Raw genomic sequence first — 22,452 nt, 5'->3', positions numbered from 1 at the left:
ATCTTCTTCATTTGCACTACGAACTTGGCAGCTAGATTTGTAGACGTCTTTCCCTAAGATTGCACGTATATACTTAAATTACATTACCACATCACTTGATTGAGTAGTTCGGGGATGGGTTCAAAATTACCACGGCTCTACAAATGTTTACCTTCTGTGTTTGCTGTAGAAATGAATTTAATTCCCTCTGGCTATTGAAAAATTACTCTGGGGCGGCGCGTTCATGTGTTGTAAACTAACACCGAAACATGCATGCATTCCTTAAACTTGCTAGATAGTTGATAGAGTAATATTAGAGCGTCCATCTTATTGATTGGTCAAACAAACGACTTGATATTAAAACCCGATATAGCCGACGTATACGATATGGGATGGTAGGAACCCTCGGAATAGTCGGATCAATAGTTATAGTACGGCCTACCGTAAAAGTGATACATGACGATGTAGTCCTGGTTAAAGATATTTTTGGTCCGTACATGAAAGGGGTTGGAAGCCTATTTCGTCAAAGGAGCTATATTTACGTTACATTTTCAAGTGTCAATATCAACCCATTTTGACGTCACAATTGAATATTCGTGACGTCACGGCTTGAAAAACATGTTTTAAACAAGGGCCTTGTTTTAAACATGTTTGTTCTAGATGCAACCCCAGCGATGACACTTTCCAATGTGAAGCTTCGCATTTATGGACTGAAAAGGAACAGCAGAAGACACGTTGATTTGAAATAAAATTTTCGTTTTGCATGAAATTCATATATTAATGGTTTTGTTATAGTAACACACTGTTGATACACAGTTCATTTCTTGCACCAGTAATCTATAGCAATGTGTTAGATGTGTACATGTGTGAGATGCATATTGTGGTAGCTGTGTTTTTATGAATCAGCGAAAATTTGAGGTTCCCGAAAGCGTAAGTGTCAACCCCCAGGTTAGTGAAGGTTAAGTACCACTGATATAAAACGAATCAAGATGAGAACTGTCTAAATACGCAGTTTCAACAGGGCCAGTATCCGTTTCAAAAGGAGAAGTATCTGAAATTGAATTGCAGTTGCAAGAGAGTCTTTGAGGTGCATGAATTTAATATACGATTGAATTTTATATCACAGTCACAGCCGAGCCCCATAATTACTAGACGGATTGCAACGATCGGTATGATTCAGCCGATTCGCATCGGTTCTATGTAACCATCTCACGAAATTTTATGAGACTAACGAACCGGTTAGCATTATTCGTTACTATTAATGACTTCTTGAAACAGATCCGACGGAACATATGACATTTGTGATAAAACTGACTGAAAAAATTTTGAATCGGATATCCGGTTGCACCTATAGTCTCCTACTAATTAGACCACAATGAACCAAGCCAGTTCCACAAGACCTTGTGCTCTTATCCAGGCGTACGTGCACCCCTTGGGGTAGGTAACACCAAAGAAGGGGGTACGATATGCAGCGTGAAATTATACGCTACTTACCCATAGTTGTGTCGAATGTGCTAAAAGTTACTTTGTTACATGTCTAAAAAGCCCTGGCTACTTTCACCCAAGGATTCTTATATTGAATGATTCTAGGAAATGTTCAAATGATATTATAATGTCAAGAAGAATTAGTGACGCTTTTCACATTGAAGCCTTTTGCGTCACACCATCGCATGCATTTGCCAACAACACAAACTTATCAGGTAGTAAATAACAGAATCAGAGAAAAAGCATCAGCAGAGGCTTACAAAAGCAGAATCTGAATGATTTGTGGTAACACTACAAATTCGGAAACATAAACATTTGGATAACCCGCCGTGTTTCCTTGATATACTGAATCGCATGCTGTGATGTAGCGACAAGATAATTTTTTAATTCAAAATAATCTCGTTGTGTTAGCTTTACCCTCACTGCAACACCTAATTAAGGAAGGTTGCTCCGAAAGATCGTGTTTAACATAATATTGAATTGGAAGAGGACTTTAAACACGGTGTGACAAGCAACCAAGATCTCAATATGTCGCCTGTCGTGAAAATGAATATATCAACTAGTTGCGCATTATAGTTCTGTCCAGGTGTTCCTTCAAATACTCCCGAAGGCGGTACAGTGAAAATCAGTTGATTGAGACTTTTGTCTAGCGAGGAAAAGAGTAGGAACTGAGCTCAATTCTCGATAATTTCACCGCCTGTCCACGTTACCATGAACAATGAGCACACTTCCACGAACGTCGCTACTAACACACTGTTTCCACGACTGGCTGATCGAAGTCTTCCAGAAATAGCTGTCAGGCCACAAAATCCGTCTTCGAAATCGGCCATGAAAGCGTCTGTGCGCACTGAGTACAGCAACATCGTAAACTCATATCAAACAGCCGGAGACAACGGAAATTGTGTACACTGTAGCATGCGACAATTGCCACAATCCGGGAAATTCAGTAACGCGGAGCAGCACAGCTCCCACGACACCGTAGAGTAAAAATGATACGTTTCTCAATATTTTCAAAGGTGGCCAGATCAACAGCAGGAGAGACGAAGACTATTGTGTTTGAATCGTTTACAAATTTAATTTTTGTTATAAAATACCGTGATGTCTCGAAGATTACCGATAATTATGTTTTTCACAGCTGTCTGGAGGCAGAGTGTTATCGGCGGAAGGCGCGAATTGGAAAAATAGTTGGGAGTCGCGAAATATTTGTGCGATCTACAAATACCAGGTGTTCAGGCGTGTCCGTTCTCGTCTACCGCCGAAGACGGATTCTGTATATATTTCGCGCCCGGTCGAGGGGTCATTCCGGGTTTCTATTGACGACGAACTACAATGCGACTCCCAGCGGTGCGCGAAAACTTATAAATTCCAAGGCTCGTCCTGGTGATTTCATGAAATCAACTCGGTACGTCTGAGGCTTGTCCCGCTATATTGACGTGCTGTTGATCGTAAATTCTGTCTGTACTGTACGCGGTACCAGATCCTTATAATGTAACGACCGCCAGACTTATGAAACATTGTATGTTAAATGAGAAACAAATTGTCAAAATTTGCGGTGGAATTGATGCATGTCGAAAGCTGTGGTCTAAACTTAATAATAATAATAATAATATTAAATGCGAGTTTGGTATTGGAGGCTGTTATGTCTGCCCCATATATCCATCTCGCCGCAAACTACTCCTGGTGCAAACCGCGTCCCAGTCGAACAATGTAGATGAGGAAAGAAATATGGCACGATAAACGCTCACGCGATTTGTAGCTTGTCTTCGGTTGACTTATCGCGATAGGTACATTGCGCAAAACTTCCTCTTGCGATAAACCCAGTCGCGCGATGTGGGGGGTTGAGCTTGGCTGACAATCTTACTAGAGATAGAGGGGACTCGCATCGCCATTACGACACCATACATTATATAGGTATGGCAACGTATGTACGATTAGCTGTATGCAAAATATTCGAACACAGTACAGAGATCAGAGAAAAATATATCCTAATATACGAGCAACTTACCCAAAAGCCGCAGAGTTTTGAAGGTCTAAACGGCGGGACAGTTCAGCTTTACACACCGAAATTCCATCAATGGTAATGAGTGATATCGTTTCCGGGAGGATCATATTCGCCTGGAAAGGGAATACTTTGAGACGCATGTCGGGCGAACAGAAGTAAGCTTGCCCTTTGGGGAGTCTAATCTGTCGGTCGTCGTTCATTGTAAACGTTGGTTACCAGTGGTAGACCTAACTGTTGCGGTACTTTTCGAAATTGGTGCAACGAGAACCGATGTGCCGAAAGAGATATCTCGTTAATAATCGCAGGTTAATTGCCTAGGCGGCTACGATAACCACTAATCAATAATCATCAACTAGTAATCCGACGCGCAATCTCACCGATTCCGTTGTGCAAATTCAAAGGTCAACGACCCTTCCGATGTCTCAGAACACCAAGTCCCAGACGGGATTTGTTTGCTCTGTCAACTGTTCAACAAAAGTTGAGTTATCACCTATAAATATCACATCACTCCTGGTAAGTACATTTGAACGAAAAGAGGGTAGACCAGCAGACAGCATTGACGTCAGAGCTATAGATCCTAGCTAAACAAAGATGGAATCAGGATTAATCTTTTTCCGACTACATTGGTCATGTTACACCACTGCCATATTCGTTATTTTGATTACATATCTGCCGACTTTTAGCCCACTTTAATTTCTGGGCTTGTGGAAAGCATAGCTTACACGCGGATCACAAAACTAAGAGAAGCCTAGTACAAACCCCGATTCCTTTGCTAGTATTCTGGAGTCGAGCTCTGTCGGACTGGAACTCGTTACCCATTGATGTTGCTGCTGTGGCACGTACCACTACAGTATCTCTAAATGCGGTTGACTTAACCATATCACGTAGCGTTGCGTGTCATGAATATTATCAATACTCATTCGCCAAAAGATCTCTACATCATATACGCATTAGACGCCGGGGGTGCATACTAAAATAGCACGTCTCAATAGCTGAGCAGAAACAATATTTCCCGTACGCTGTCTACAACTCTAGCACATTCACCAGTATATAGTATCAGCAACGCGACATGAAACGAAGTTACTTCAACATTAACATAATTATTATGTTTATAAGCGAATATATCGGCCAAAACACTCTATCGATACATGGTCCACGAAACCATCCTGGGAAGAGTTAACCTTTGGATCGACTTTCTTTTCAGCAATTTACGCATTACATCTGGACACTATTTACTATATATTCCCCGTATAACAAAACATTGCGACTGCTGATCGCACGGGAGTTGGGTTCCAAAATCAAGCAACCTCTTTGTCATTTGGCAACCTCATGTATGGAATAAGCCATACGCCTTATCAGTTACCTTTCCCAATCTAGCAATAACCAAAATCAATTTTGCGTAGTGGTGATTGGGGGCAAGGGACAAAACTGCCCTCTACGAAAATAATGGAGAAATACGAGACAGCTTCAGAAAAGAAAATCAGTATTACTGCGAAATGCATGATTAATTGACAATGTGGAATCGCTTAGCATCTGGCGATCTGGTAATGATGCAGGGCGCGCTAAAGAGAAGGCTGTTCAATGCAAGGTGTCGTTTACATTAGCATCACGGTCCGATTCCACGAACTAGTTTGTTTATGGTGTACTGTAAGTGAGCGGAATATAGAATATATCTTCTCCTTTGGATAGTTTCATTTTTCCACAATTGTTACCTGCTGCGCGCCTGTTAAGACTTTAATTATTCCATCGAACTTCCTAGATGTGGACTGGCGAAGTATGCATTCTACAGTTAAATGCCTACACAATCCGTACTTTGAGGCATTTATCATTTCATGTCAAAGGATGGTAAAACCAACTGCAAGGAAACACGCGGATGTTGCCAGACGTGGCGTAGCGTAGTCGGTAGCGTGCGGGAACGGTGCTTTCGCTGTAGCGGGAAACACGTAATACTACTAGTGAAACAACAAGTCAATTGACATGAGACAGACTGGGTGACTATCCCATATGAACCATTGCGAAAATAGGAGCAAATATAACTGATTAAGCAGAAGCGAATACAAACATATTCACAAGTTCTGTTCTACGAGCTTGATTCCAGACAATCGTCCCTACGCTGTACGAGTAGGGTTGCATTTAAAACAAAAATAAATTTAAAACAAACATGTTTAAAACAAGGCCCTAATTTAAAACATGTCTTTTGTATATATTTTTTTAGCCGTGACGTCACGAATATTCAGTTGTGACGTCATAGTGGATTGACATTGACAATTGAAAATATAGGGTAAATATAGCTCCTTTGACGAAATATCTGTACTATTAATGCTGAACCGACTATTTTGAGGGTTCCAACCATCCCGCATCAATATACGTCGGCTATATCGGGTGGTAATTGTCCGTAGGCTCATACAACATGTTTTTGGAAAGTATTTACACAATTATGGCATAATTTTACAACTAAAAAAAAAACACAATTTTCTTTTACTACAACCATTAAATGTATGCCCCCCCCCCCCCCGTTGATGTTAAATGCGAAATGTGTCTCCGTTCACTATTGGATATGAAAAAGTGACCCACGAACGACAAATAAGTCGACGATCAAACGTTGAGTCAACCGGGAAGGAGAGCAGAAAATAATTTAGATGAGTTCCCAAGACAAATCGGGTTGCCATCTTTTCGAGAGTCGGCACCATTCTCGTAATCTTTGACATAAATTGTACGTTCAAAAAGTAATGTCATACTCATATGCATAGGATTAAATCGTTTCCACTCAGTCTTTGGTGGTCTATCATGAAAGGGCCGGAAACTGCTTCAAGTTACCTGCTACCTTGACTATCGCAGTCTGTGCTGGCATCCTGTGCTCTGAGATGGATTTCACTATTAGCGACTTGATCAACTAACTACAAATGGTGTTATAGAGATATCGTAGATATACCTCACAATGATATACATAGGGTTGCATTTAAAACAAACATCAATTTAAAACAAGGCCCTTGTTTAAAACATGTTTTTTTTAAAGCCATGAGGTCACGAATATTCAATTGTGACGTCACAGTGGATTGACATTGACAATTGAAAATATAGGGTGAATATAGCTCCTTTGACGAAATATCTACGTACAATAGCCGTTGAACCGACTATTTGGAGGGTTCCAACCATCTCATATCGTATACGCCGGCTATATCGGGTACCACGGGTGGTAATTGTCCACAAGCTCATAAAACATGTTTTTTGGAAAGTATTTACACAATTATGGCATGACTTTACAACTTAAAAAACACAATTTTTTTTAAAAAGGCTTTTGTTTGAAACACTGCTTAAAACATGTTTTAAACAAAGTTTTTTAACAAGAAATTGAATAAAAGAAATTGAAAATTAGCACTAATTTGTTCATTTGCTGCTACCGATGAAGGACTCAACATCTGACATAGCGACAACTTCACTACGTAGTAATGCCAATATCATAAAAGGTCAAAGAAAGTTGGACGAAATGGTCTAGCTAATGCAGTGATTCCTAAACTTTTTAGGTTGCGGCGGACCTATTTCCGATTTGAAAATGTACTCACGGGCGTATTTGGGGAGCTGAATAAAAAAGGTTGGCACACTGGCGACCCCCCCCCCCCGTATAGAACTACTGTATACCACAAAAGCTCCGGGTCCACTGAAAATAACGCCATGACTAATAGGTCGAAAACCTCTGAACCTGGTAACCCGAAAACGACACCTTTAGTACAGTCTCACTGAGCAGCAAGGCGGTTGGTAACCGATTCTGGTTTGATAAAGCTGTCATTGCGGTGTTTAGTTTTCGAACATGACATATGTGGCAGCACTTCGATGAAACATCTGGTTACATTTTCATAAAATTCGAGTTTCAGAAGCTTCCTTAAATGCGGGCCATAGCGTCTGCACTCTCCCAAGACACCTGACCTTCACCTCTCATACCTCAAGCTTTCATAACATTATCCTAGAAGTGGAACAAGACGAAAACCGCGCTGATTCAATACTTTTTACTAGCATTTACACTTGTCTGACTGCAGATGGCCGGGAAATGGGCAAATATAGATAGGACTGTGGATGGACAAGATGCTTCGGCAAACTAAAATCACACCGTCTGCATATTTGAGAAAGCCGAATGTTACGATACTCGCCATCTTGCTATATATATTCGATTATGCATCCGCAACCAGATACGTTTTCACTTTGAATCCGGTTTCCACGAAATCGCAGACTATGACCAACACGGGATTCTCGGAATATGGGAAGTACAGTGCTGATGACAAACGGATTGCGCGGTTGCGTCAATTTGCAGACAATGGCGATAGCGAGGTATTCCAATATCCTAAGATAATCTACGCAGTATGTCAGTATGCATTACTGACGAAGCAGATGTCAAACGAAGATATAATTAATGTAATAATACGTGAATAAGTGAATTGCCATCAGCCAAGGATGTTTACAAATACATTATACCCTTCAACGACAGCGATGCCAGCTATTTTACGAAGAGATGACACTATACGATCACAAACTATTTAGTTCATCTTCAGTGATATTGTTGCAGTCACATGGTTGGGAGTTTAAGAATACGAAACATAATAGAAACTTAAACCTATAAAGTTTAAAGTTCTGCACTTTTTCTGTTGTCTTGAGGTTATGGATAGCATCAGAACGCAGCAAACCCATGCGGAGATCATATTTAAGAAATGAACCGCTGTGGATGATAACCACTGATGGTCACCTGTGTGTGATAATGCAAAACGCACCCAGGTTACGCTCGGTTACAAGAGAGGAGCATATTGGGTTGGTATTTGACACCTTCGACACCGATTACATTCGGTACAAGACTGGTTCAATACATGTGTAGGTAGGGTTGCATTTAAAACAAATATTTTTAAAATACAGGCCTTTTTAATTAAAACTGTTTTTTAATAAATTATATAATTATGCCATAATTGTGTAAATACTTTCCAAAAATATGTTGTATGAGCCTACGGACGACAATTACCACCCAATATTGCCTACGAATACGATATGGGATGGTTGGAACCCTCGAAATAGTCGGTTCTGATGTTGATGACCGACGACCGTAAAATGCAGCAAGACGATGCAGTCCTGGTTAAAAATATTTTTGGTCCGTTTATGACAGGGGTTGGAAGCCTATTTCGTCAAAGGAGCTGTATTTACCCTATATTTTCAATTGTGAATATCAATCTGCTATGACGTCACAATTCGAAAAGCGTTCCGTCATGACTTGGTAAAAAAAATAACAGACATGTTTTAAACAAGGGCCTTGTTTTAAACATGCTTGTTTTAAATTGATTTTTGTTTTAAACACAACCCTATGTAGGCCAACGCCAACAAAACTGTACAAAACTGACAGAATTTCTTTGCTTGTAACGTAAGAACAATAGACTTGAAGCTCCATCATTTTCTGTCCAAAGTAAGAATGGATTAATTTGACATATTTAGGTAAAAGTGAAACATACGGCCTAGATGAGAATGGACTATAGATAAGATTTTAAAAAACGGATTTGCAAATTTATGCAGAATTTCCATCGGATACGGATTCAAAATTTTTCGAATTTGAATAGACTGAATTCGGGCGTGGACTTGGACATGACATTCCTAATTTTTACTAGCAAGATTTATGCGTCTTTTGAAACAGAATCGTTAATTTCAGGATGTGAATTTGAATTTGGATTTGGACATGATACCTTGTTCCAGACTTGGATTTCGGTTTCAAAAATCCGGAACAGGACTGGGATTTGGATATATTTAAACCAATCCTTTCTGTCATGCGGGTCGGGGTAAAAGTGACTGTCTGTCCATATGATATAGACCAGCGGTTCTCAACCGGGGGTCCGGGGACCCCAGGGGGTCCGTGAAGCATTTTCAGGGGGTCCGCGAAGCCTCAAAATATTTGATAACCTAATTTGTATTTTTTTTTAATTCGAAAAATTACGAGTCAGTTTCGCTTCATTAAGAGTAAAACTCCTGAACTCACATACACGGAATGGCCGTCTTAGATTACATATCCTACTGTGCAGACTCATTTTAATTGCTAAATTGCCAATAGTCCCCTGATTCAAACATTTTGCAGTTTAGAGATGTTTTGTAGGGGATTGTGGGAAAGAAAAGTTGGATGAGTATGTTCAATCACGGCGACTTCAAAATGTATACAAAAATCCACTTTCTCCTGTGATACATAATCATTTTTTTTTCATATTAACTTCCAGATAAGCTGCTGTATAAAAATGACCAGGCTTAACGTTATATGTTCATTGAAAAAAATTGTTTGTCAATTTTGGTGCCATATTTGTTGCGATCATACCCAAATGTGTCGTCAGAAGCGTTCAGAAGCGTTACATTCGCCACCATCTATATATATGGAAATGGATTTTTGGCACTCGTTCATGTCAAATCGAAGGCCCGGATTTTCAAGACACGACCACTTATTTCAAAAAATGCAGTTGCAGAATTCGCTTAGAAATGATAGAAGTCAACCCAATTTCTACATGAATAGTATGATATTATTTTCAAGAAAAGTCATTTTGTTGATGTTTATCACCAAGGCTATATAGTTATCATTTTGCACAAGACATATGACGATTGCACGACAATTGAGCTAAATTTGAACTAAAACTTCGTGTGGGTCCGCGGGGTCCATGGCGGTCCGAAAGGGGTCCGCGAAGATAAAAAGGTTGAGAACCACTGATATAGACTAATCTGTTGTACCGGCAAAACTGAACAAACTAGTCACACATCAGGTCAAATGTACTCCATCCGAACCATAGATAAAATATTTTCAATATCACATTCACACTTCGTCGTTTTGGAGCTGATGCCTCTTGACGGCGAGAAAGGAGTACGGCGACCGACGACAAAACGTTTCATCGAGGATGCCATTTAGATTCGATTAATAGCATGGACTGGACATAAAGAATTGCCATCGCTTGGTGACATCCCAAATTTTCAGGCCGCCGAATTCAGATTCCAAGCAGTGCATCGAGTCATCCGGGTTTGACAGAATAGATACATTCACCGTCCGCAAGTCTGCGCACTTACTCAAGTTCACACCATATTATCCTAATGTAAAGTCTAGACATCTTGACTTGAAAGCATTCCATTATCGCTTACGTATATTTTACGTGCGTTAGCAAGGACTGAATAATATCATTAAAAAATGGCGGGTGACAGATAAAATTAACCAGGAGGCTGCGTGTATACACCGCCAAAAAGAAAGGCAACAACAAGTTACCTGGCATCACTATTCAACTTGAATGTATGCTGAATCCCATGGAGGAAGGCGTATATGGTATAGAATAACCATATTGGGGTGTTGGAATGAGAGTGTTGTATATCAAGATATTGGCGTATACCAGAGTGTTTTGGAAAACAAACTTAAATAATATACTCAACTAACCTTCGAAAACCGCGAAGGGACCGTCAGACGATTGTCGTCATCATCTTCATCGCGAATTCCTGACATCGTAATCATCCTGTATTGACGGGGAATTCACGGCGCAAGCACGATCATAATTAAGTGCCAACCTATACACAGTCGCCACTGAATCGAAATAAAAATTGCTGGCATTGGAAGTGGAAGATTAAATTCAAAATCGATTAGGGAAGTCAGAAGTTAAAGCCAGAGCTTCCGACACATGGCGTTAATTTACAACGCGAGTGATTTTCATTACGGAGAGGAAAATGACGAAGATGACAATTAACAAAACAAGGATTGCGGAATATCACTTCAAGCTATCAAATATCAGAAATACATCACGACCCTGATGAATATCCCTGAATTTAAAACAACGACAGGTTTACCCGGTTGCGAGCTGAATAGGATGTCACGCTGTTCACAAAGCCTAAATTGAAAAGTAAAATTTCAAACTCGGCTAACAGAGAGTGCATTCTGCGCAACCTTTCTGACAAGTGCGCCATATATAAATAACGCCGTGAAAACTGGGGTGGCACGTATGCTTTCTAGTAGCTTATCCTGCATGGTCAACCAACTCATATGAAATAGATAAACATAAAGGTGATCGCGAAGAATTGGCAATAAAACTCGGTAATCAACTACACATAATAATTCTAATTACCTGGAGACGAATTTCAGGTTACCAAGGACATATCACTAATATTTTAGTTATTTTAGTGTTATTTTGGCCGTAACTCGAAAGTACTACTTCACGAACTGCACCAATTTTCGCTGATGGACGCGGGTTGCTCACAACTGTCTTACGGCATTTTTGTTGTTGCGAGGAAGATCAGACATTCAACATAGATCCCCGCCCTTTTAGTTTGGAATAAGAAACGAGTACCTTCAAATAGTAAGGGCATCTAATTATACCTCGCAAGCCGCGGTATAATCTATGAACAAAACATAGTATAGGAAAGGATTCGCTTTAAAGCAACCCACCCACTTGTCTGCTAGCATCATATACGGAAGCAATACACTGTCCGACCAGCAATACCAGGGATTCAGCCTCTCCGCTGCCCAAGCCCAATTGATTAAAAAGGAATTTCTACAAAATCCAAGCTGACCAAACCTGCAAACCAAGGAGCCAGGGCGCATCCACAAGGACATGCCATGTCACTCCTGACTGCGATCTGTATCTAACGTATCAGTAATCAACAACTGTACGACCAATAACGCGGTTGGAAAACTAGTGTGCTCGTAATGGCGATTTCCGCCATTATAGCGTTATTACCTGTATTCCGCCTAATTGTAATTCACTGTACATTGTACAATGTCATATACTGTATCTCCTATTCATCAATGGGGACGAAGTATCACAGTATTGCTAGTAGATTATACAGAACAAGAGTTTGTCCAGTCCGGTCAATCTGAATTTGGATTGCAAGCATATATACTACCATCACTTTGCAGCAGTTCATTACTTTGATCGATGACAAATTTTGGTCCCACCCAATACGATTGTATAACGGTAATAGTATTACTATCGTAAATAAGTATAATAGCTATAGGCTACATATCTCACATAGACCTACCCTTCAAGTACAAAACTGGAATTTAAGTTAGACAATCAGTACTAGTGGTAGAGTTTCATCAGTAGTCGAAATATTTTTTTTTTTTAATCCTGATATTTAAATTTAGGATCGATGGTCTGTCAGAAAATAGCAAGCGTAAAAAAACGGTGGATGAAAGCAACAAGCGCATGGCATAATCGTACAATTCGCTGACTGGCTTAGCGTACATGAAAGCACCCGGGGCAAGGATATGACTGAGTCTCAAGCTGTCGTAAACCAAAGTAACATACCTAAGAAAGAATAATCCGCAATTTCAAGAACTGGCAAAGCTTCAAGTAAGTTGTCTGCCAGTTCGCATTCCCCACAAGAAACTGGTGAAACCAACTAATTTTGAGTAACCCACCAGCGTCGACTTCCCGCTTTCAGAATAACAACTAAAAAGGTGAACGGGGTTGAACGAAAATATTCATTCCAATAATTCGTTATTTATCAGTGTCACAATCTTGCAACAAACCACTTGACCTAAGCTCCGATTTATTGTCCTATTCAAGATTGGATAGCTGAAAAAGTGATAACGAGAGACGATTTCATCCCCAGACGACGAGGTGAAACTTTGCGGCTATCGGAAGTATTTGGGTGAGTCAATACAAGTCCTTAGGATTTTGAGCGCAGACCACAACAGCATCGCTATATGATTGACTCACGACGGGCATTAATTTCTGTCTGTATGGCCTTTGAAATAGCTGCCATTTTGTTGGTTACATCATGTCCGCTAATGATATGCATAGTGTGCAATTTACAACTCCCTTTCTAGTATAATTATTATTTCCTTTTTTCTTAATCTCGCTTACCAAATATAGGCATACTCTACTAGTATACTTCCAGAACACCGGTTATCTCTCTAACAAAATACTGGATTATTTAATCAAATCGATTATACGTTTACTATTTACTATTATAAACGCCAAGCCACATCTCTACAATTGCTCCACCCAGCTTGATGTGAATATCTAGCCCTATGAAACCGTACGGGGCATTGTAGACCTAGCAAGGCCTATAAAATCATTGGCACGAGGCGTCTTTCACCTCAATTTCCCACGAGTTCCCGCCTGCATTTCGTAAACTTGGGGTTCGGGCATGTGTAATTCCGGGAACGGGTTATGGCGAGGGGGTATATACTGGGGTTTTATTTAAAATAAGAATTGCATTGAAATCATAGATGTTTAAAACAATGCCATTGTTTAAAACATGTTTCTCATGTTCTTAAGTCATGATCAAATGGATCATTGATTTCCTATATATTCAAGAAATACGGTTACAACTGATCGAATTGTCACTTCAATATTATCACTGGCGTGTATTTACCGCCTTTCAATGAATCCGTGACGATGTCCCGGCGAATATTTAACGTTACCATATCAGGCTTGAGAAGTTGCCCGTATGCTGGTTAATTGCAATATAGGCTGTATGATGAAACTGCCTATCTATAAAGAGGACGGATAGGGTTCCGTATCATAAGTCAGATACTTGTAGTTCAAGTCGACCACGGGCTCGCGCTACGTGCTGGTCTTTCGGAAATATTGAGACAATTTCCACATAACCACTTTGAAAACAAGTTATTTTATGAAACATGGTTTTCAACGGTGGTTCTCAACCCTTCTGAGCTTGCGAATTGGTAAAATGTTCAAAACATATTTTGTGGATCGGTGAACCATCCAAAATCGAAATTAAGTCAGAAGAGCGCTAAACTCAAAACTGTTAGTTTGATTGAGAAGTTCACTGCTGTCATACCATGTGTGGTTTTACTTAAAACCACCATCTCGATATTGACTGTTGGGTTTATTTTGAAAGAAATCTGACTATGTTGTTCGATAGAATTTTGTATATACTGTCAAATGTCGATAAACTGTAGGTCTGTTGCCGGGTTCCGTTGGATTTTGTTTCAAAGTCTACTCAGCTTAAACATAAAGAAGTTTTAGGCTACTTTTGAAGAGTTTGGTACAACACTTGCAGCAATGGGATATGTCGAAAGTGGATCATGAACGATATACCACGTCGGAAGGCGCTCTAAATTGTGTTTTAAATTTCGAAAGTTTAAAATTTGGTCTTTCATTTCGATGATTAATGGACAGGTCTTCAACTTCTTCCATTTTGCAATGGAGAATAAAATTGAAATATATTTGGGGGGGGCGACGGTTGAGAACCACAGGTTTAGAGCATAGTTTACAAGGGTTCGTTTTAAACGAAACGCTACATATTTCAGTTTCGATAATTCACGAAATCCAGAACGAGAAGTGTTGTTAGGACCATCTCACAATTGAACGCACTTTTATGTGTGGCGATAGTTTTGTAGATGTAAAATCCTCGCCACCCTCTGCTGGTTAGGAGGCTGCGCTATAGTACATATATAGAACGATCGTACCTGTAATTTCTGTAATTTCTGTAATAATGTTATACGTCCCTTACGCGTTACGCATCATACTACTCCCACAGACCGATAAAATTATATGAAAAGTTCAAATCCTACATGTATATATTGTTAAAGTTTATCCCATATATTTCCGGGGAACACGGCTTGAATTGCTAAGAGTAAGCGCTGTCTCTCGCAAATACAGAGTAGGCCTAATTAGCGACGAACTTGCCGAATACCAATAAAGAAAAGTCTCCGAAGTTGCGAAGGGGTGACTGAGGTTTTCAAATTTAATTGTGCCTTCTGAAACACGCTCGCTTATTTCAGAGCGGTATTCTGGTCGAGGTTCATACCGTACACCGTAAAATTTTAGCGGGACAAATTTTTGAACAACGTCGTCTGCATGAGCTGATATCAATCGATAACAAATCGTATTTTATTGTTTCTATATTTCCTTTTATCGGTATGTACCCGGAAACTAGAAATTTACTTTATTATGTCTTCCGGGTCGTCGTACCGACCGATATCCTAAAGTATTATTGTTCTATCTATACCTATAGTATAATTGCGTGACTTTTAGCGAGTGTAGAATATATGAAAAACCGCGACAGTGAACCACACCGAGGGATATCGGGGGATTAAGACTTTGAGATTAAGCTCCACGGGATTTTTATTTTATATTTTCACCCTGATCAAGTGCTCTATTGAAACGTGGAAGCATTGATTCCCATTTCATTGGGCTATGTAGTGCCGAACTTGGGTACCATCGCCTCAACTGCCTGGTTTAAATCATTAATTTATTACAAGCTATCAACTCCATGCCAATTTGTTATAAACGTGACCTACCAATAAAACAATGTGGCCGATACTAGTGACACTTTTCAACATCCATTTTGCTTCTAAAGCGGTTTCTGGCTAATTTGAGGTCGCTGATAACGAATATCAACTTGCAATCTGTTGATTAGCTCTGGTCCTTGAGATATGACACCAAGCCAAAATGTGCTGACCCACCCACATTAAAATATAGTATAGGACATAAACTCTAGGTCCAGTGGTAGGTTTCGATTTTTTGTCAGCCTGTTCTATGACAAATGTCATATTTTTCAGCCGGTTCTGTTACAGAAAGTCATTGGTAGTATTGCTCGGTGATCTTATACAATTCCGTTCTGTATCCGACCACTGCCTATAGGCACCTCTATATAAGTTAACCACAGGACCCTGTATGTCCAATGTCCCTCTACAGGAGTTTGACATAGAACCACGCATTAGCCATACAGCAGTGTTCTTTCACCGTTTTTACCACGGTGAACCAAATATTCAGAGAGTGCACCAGTATACGAAAAGAGCGCATCGCCAACATGTCACACGGAACAGATAATTAGAAAAAAACTAGTGAGCAAAAACCATGAATTTTGCTATGGAATTGGTATTAAAAGAGACACCATACGCGGACTTTCGGTTGCAGCTGTTGGAAGTACCAAACCTTTTTGTGCTGATTCAAACGCCAGCAATGTATTTATACGAAAGGAGTTTTTCTTGTTTGTGTGAGATCAAATCTACGAAGAGAGGTTCAATCAGGCACATCGATTCATTGATGGGGGGAGCACTGGAAAAACGATTTCATACCTTACTTTCAGTTGTTAGTTAATAATGTGCAACATTAAACAGTGATAAAATAATCTCATCGATATTTCCTCAAGTTTGTTTGAGTGGTGCTCTTTTATGACACGCGAGAGTATGCCTACTCTAAAGCATCCGATGAGACATTGAGGCTTCTTCCTCACGCACTAAAGAACTTCTGAAACGCGGCACATTATTTGTAATTATTTTTATTGAAAAGATTGCCTGGACATGAAATTATTTCCAAATTTGCTGCGGTCTACTTAGGGCGGCATTTTCAACGAAAGCCAGGGAGTCAGCATATGCTCCTACGCCCCTGCTTGCGAGGACGTATTCATTGCGGATGATTTGAAACAGAGAGATGATATAATTGATAGGTAAGGAAAGGACATACTATCAGAAATCTTGAGCAGCCGTTTATAATTATAAATATCTATATAAATTCATATATTCTCCGAGTCGATAGGTTCAACATTGAAAGTAAAATAATGCACAGACTGATGTAATTCATGTTGCAACATTAGAGTTATTTTCTAAAAATGTTCCGCAATTTCGTGAACCAGTTGTCGGCACCATCGATTTTTCAGATAATATTCATCGTTATAAAAAAATCAGAACTTGAACAATCTTCTAACCTGTTTCTGTAAAAAAAGATTGCATTCATCACCTATAAGACCAACTAACTGCACCATGATAGCAAGAGTGTGACGTCTATGCCACTGAAATGAGTACCAATTTCGTTTTTATATGACCCCTCCATACATGTCAGTGTCATGCTGATTTTACAAAAAACCCAGGCATCATGATTAGGTTTTCAGTTAAAAACCAATGTTTAGTACATTATATGTTTTATGCTGATTGATAGAATTAAATCATAGTATGACTTAACCACATCAGGTGGTAATATTATAAGAATAAGAACAATAAAATGGCCAAGACGCTGACAATTTTACCACTGTCTGAAGCTATAGGCTTTCCCTTGATATTATAAATCACAGCAACATTTTGATACAAAATTTTCGGCTTCAACAATCTGAGACTAATTGCGCAAAGTTAACTCAACTACACGTACAGTGTTAGGATACTATGTAACAACTAACAAGCGCGTCTGAGGTTAACTGGTTTTAACATATTAATCCAATTATTGTCTCGTCGCTAAAAATCAAAATGGCCGCCGAACGATACCTGATGAAACAGGCATATATATACGATCCGGCCACCTTCGGAATCATGTTACTATAAGTAGTATAGGGATACGGTCGTACAGTACTGTGGTACTGATTATATATATGCCTTGTAGTTGTTTCAAGTTGATTTAGTCAATCGCAAAAATGTACGTCTACCGTTGGGCATCGTATGCCTTCATACCCGATTTGCTGCCGCCATTTTTTCTGCTGACTCAACCGGTTATGTGAGTCAGTTTCCGAACACAGCACGCAGAAAATCAACCAAAAGAGCAATTTAACTAACAAATTCAAATCACAATCACATGCTTTGTTATCAGTACACAGTTCAACTATATTAACTGTATTTACCTTGCGAAATTGCACGGAGTCTGTGCCTTGTGGTTCGACTATTGTCGAATATCAGCAACCAGTACGTGATGCATTTCCAGACTAAAATGGCCGCAGTGTGACTTGAATCGTCACCGGTCGTAGTATATCATGCCGACATACATGTATAGTATATGATATTGTTGCGTTGTGATGGCCTTATATTTTAGGAGTCATTATTCAACTGCATCATAATAGGATTTGTATACTGTAGAACACAAATTCGACCACTTCCCATACTCAGCGGCAGCATTTATTATACTGAGAATTACACAGCAGTCGTGCGTAGTAAAATACATGTGTAATTCGTTTGACGGCAGAAAAAATATACACAGGTGGCCGTCAATCCATCTCCTATTCTACTACAACATTATTGATTATGTACAAACTATTCTACTTAGACCACAGGAGAAAAAACGTTAATTTCTTTTGAAAGAGTTATGGAAGAGAAATTGATACGGCATACTCGGCTGTCAACGGTTAGTTCCTTGAGGTATTTTACATAGTTTTCCTATGTTATGTTATGTTATATACCTTGGACCATAATGTTCCAATCATTTTATTGCAGTAATCCACTTTGTTTTTGAAAATATACTGCGAGCCACGGCCCACTTCTTGAAGTACCGATCGAAAAACGGGATAGTATTCTGTCTTGCTGGGACTCAAGAACAACATACCATATGACATAACAACATGGAAATATTTCCGTGCTCGTTCTTGGTTATTTTATAATCGAATATGTACCAGCACTTGTTACTGTGAGTTGCATAGCTCATGTAGTTCATGAGTCTGTTTATTAGCCATGGAAAATAAGGATGTCTAGCGGCAAAATCATTGTAGTATTTCGACTTTGGCCCGTTTCTGTTTGCTCTTGGTTATATTCAGTCGAAAAATTTAAAGTAGACCAAATTCACCAAGATGGTGCATATAATTTGTGGGATCAAATAATGAAAGAATCAAAGCTGAAACATTTTACTAGCTCACAATACCCTAAGGTCTATTGCCCACCGCAAAATCCTCCTTATTTATGATCTGTAATGCTGTATCGCCCTATATAGTGTAATTTAGAGCTATTGTAAACCAAAGTGAGTCGTTGCCGCTTCGACACTGTCATGTCTCTGCCCAGCGCCTGTGATGCTTTTAAAAGTATGGATAACTAAAAAATTATTATAAAAAGATAGCATTGCCTAAATTAGTGAAATTTCTCAGCTTGAGGTTTACGCCACATCAGGGATATAAATTCATCGATACTACCATAATTATCCGCATACTTACCATCACTGCGCTTACAACAACTTCGAAATATTAACGTGCGTTTTCAAATAAAAACAAGAGTCAAAACTATAAGGAAAGGGTGTTCAACAAAATAACCTTCTTTTTTTTAATTTCACTGGCTACTTGATAGAATGATTAGGTTTGCTATAAAAAAACTCTGCACACCAAATTCGGTTCAATTCCAACCAGTAGTCGTATTGTTACAAGGGAAGAAAGTTTTGGATTTATTATGTAAAAATTAAATAAATTTTTTAGTCAAAACTGCTTGCTCACCCTAAGAAATTGTTAGGTTGTCTACAAAAACGAATTTGGCTCAATTCCAACCAGTGGAAGCGGAGTTATTGCAGTCGAAAAATTTGGATTTGAATGAAATAGTATTTACGGTGACTAAATTTTTATTAAATTTTTATGTAATAAATCCAAAACGTTCTTGAAAAAAGTTACTTTTGAGCACCCCTACTATAGGGCTATGGGTATTGGATCAAACCATTCGAGTGCTCTAGCATATGCAAACGTTTATTGGGACGTAACGGGTCACGAACCTATAGTTAATTCCGTTAGTATTTCACTGATTTGTCGGAGTCTTGTTGGTAGAGGATTCGTGAATCAAAATCATACCAATTAAAGAAAAACAAGAGTGAACTGAACATCGTGGGAAAACGTTGTCTGATTTTATAATATAATTCGTTTCAGCAAATTTTCAGCCAACTTCGTGTCAGGACATTGTTCAAAGTAATCTTGAATTTTATATTTGCCTGCGCCGAAGAAGCATCAGCATTAACTATAGCAAAACCCAATACATCAGCATCGCCGAATAGCAAATACCGATTCCACGGAACCATGACTTAGTGAAACAACGGAATTAGAAAACTGGGCCACACTTCTTACGATTTTTCATACTCTAGGTAGATTGCGGCAATTTCATTAGGAAGATAACCACTAGCGGTGCCCATGCCGCTGTAAGTCGTCGACCTCGGCAGTCAAATTCCATTTACATGAACCGGTCAACTGTACCCTGCACTAGAGTAGGCAATAGGCATAGTAAGCCGAACTCGTATGACCCCGCTTTCCATTTGCGCCATTTTGATGAATTCGCTGGTCCAGAAACACCTGTTCTAGTTACGTCTACCCCGGGTTACCACTGGTAGTCGACTGTGACGACCAAAAGACGAAGAGCCCCAGGCCTCATGGGTGTGGCGTGATTCCATTGATGATTGCAGCAACGTGTGCTGAGCGTTGGTCGCAGATAGCGCCATCGAAGTATGGATTGGAAGACTGAGCAGTGAGCATACGCTTTGAACGGAGTATAGTAAGCAACATCGGGCCTATGTTGTCGTCGGCTATACCCAACAATAAGTATCACTGACAGGTAGACGAGAGATCACCAATCATCATTGTATGAACATCAGGAAGGTCCTATCCAAATTTGTCACGAAAACGATACCCGATATTGCCATATTAGTTACTATCATACCATATCATAAATGAACTTTGTGAGAATTTTACTAGGTATTGACATAACCACTTCACCTGGCCATTGGGGTCCACAGGAAGACTCGACAGGGTGTTTTGAAATCGTCCCACTGTAACCAGCGTGAAATATATGGAAAATGCCATACGCAAGAAATAACAACGGAACAGCCATCTTAGCCAAAAGTTTTGAAAGTGATTTGCAACTGGCGGAAACAGAGGGATGTCTGCTGCTGTCTTACTATATCCCGTCACCTGTACTTGCACGGTATACGTTGCCTTGGTAACGGCCAATTTTAATATTCATGTAGATCAAAGGGACAGCAAACCCGCAGACGCTATTAAAAATAAAAATAAGTCCATTTATATCTTATGCATGATGTTATACCTCACTCAGCCTTCGACTTGACAAGGTATACGCTGAAGCTCATCCATCCCTATCTATAAGATACTCTGCATTTCTGTTCCGCTCATTTGATTGATCTATCAATATTTCTGTGTGAATATTTATGTACTTCCTCCGTACTAAACGACATGAAAAGTATGTTTCTGAAAAAGTTGGTATGCAACAATTTCAACACGCCTCTGACGCTGTCCGAGCGCGCAACGGCTTTCTAAAGGCTTACGAGAGGTCTGGTAAGCCCGGGTTACGTGTGAATAACTCTCGATGTACCACACGAAAGTCATCTGCGGACACGATTCATCTCTTTCATTATCTCACTCCGTTGGCGAGCTACGTTGCAACGAAACTTTGCCGGTCTTTCCAAGTGATATTCCGGAATAGGTCAGATACTTCTTGCGGCGTACGTATTATTGCCATTCCGTAATTTTAGGAGTATGGATATCTTATGTGTGATCAGTCCCGATCCCCATATCAGCTGCTAGTTGTCACCTATGCGCAAACCTTGCGACGAGCTTATTACACAGTCAAAATCTATGCACGCTCAGTAGAATGAGTCTTAGTTGGGACTAAATGTCCCAGTGATAGGTCTGGTCGTGCTAACCCACGGGGAAGGTGCCAATCGTGAAGATAAATAAGTAGGCTACAGTCGTACTCACTGACGGTTTGGGCGTGAGAAATAAAGAGAACGAGCTGCGAGCCGAGAGAATGATACCTAGACTTCGTTCGTGCTCTTTTAGCCGCGAGGTCATGCCGGGCAACGACGCGGGATTTATTGAAAGAGAGTTACTTTGAGTTCGGCCTTTCTCAAGTAAACGCAGACTTGCGATGATGTATAATATTCCATTATAGTCTGGCTCACTCTTCTGTGGATAAATCGGTAGTGAGGTTTAATTTAGGCACTCGCGCATCGAGGATACAAACCGTACTCCAGTAAACGAGAGACAAGGATTGATCGTTTGTACTGGCGTTATTGCCTAATCCACCACATACGACGGAGCACGTGACCTGTCTAGACTGCAGACGGTAATAAATACCGTCTGCGTACGAGAACGTTGGAATTCCGTGGATAAGTACGCGTGAGTAATACTGCTCGTCAGGGCGTTACGCAATGACTACAAGCTTCGTGGCCTGGCGGCTGGCGTATGCGTGCTAAAGCGCGCGTATATGATGCGTTCAGTGCTACGACAAATAGGCCGGATAACGCCGTTGAAAATTATGTAACTACAACATTATATTGATACATGGACATGACAATATACTGACC

The 22,452-nt window shown here is 39.9% G+C and overlaps 1 protein-coding gene and 1 long non-coding RNA gene across 2 annotated transcripts in view; one reads left to right on the top strand and one right to left on the bottom strand.

The window, feature by feature from the left end:
• Positions 1-22,452, top strand: part of LOC145449604 (uncharacterized) — a 353,567-nt gene that overhangs the window by 82,831 nt on the left and 248,284 nt on the right. The window lies entirely within an intron of this gene.
• Positions 731-12,610, bottom strand: LOC145449441 (uncharacterized). The gene is made up of 2 exons (XR_013918258.1): positions 10,887-12,610; positions 731-3,579 (listed from the first exon to the last, which is right to left on the bottom strand). It is a non-coding gene; the product is annotated as an uncharacterized LOC145449441 (long non-coding RNA).

This window comes from Botryllus schlosseri, chromosome 11 (genome assembly GCF_051294905.1).
Source record: "Botryllus schlosseri isolate E-star chromosome 11, Bs_hap1, whole genome shotgun sequence".
Lineage (NCBI taxonomy): Eukaryota > Metazoa > Chordata > Ascidiacea > Stolidobranchia > Styelidae > Botryllus > Botryllus schlosseri.
Note: the sequence above shows the minus strand (reverse complement) of the source record. Positions and strands in the feature narration are given on the sequence as shown.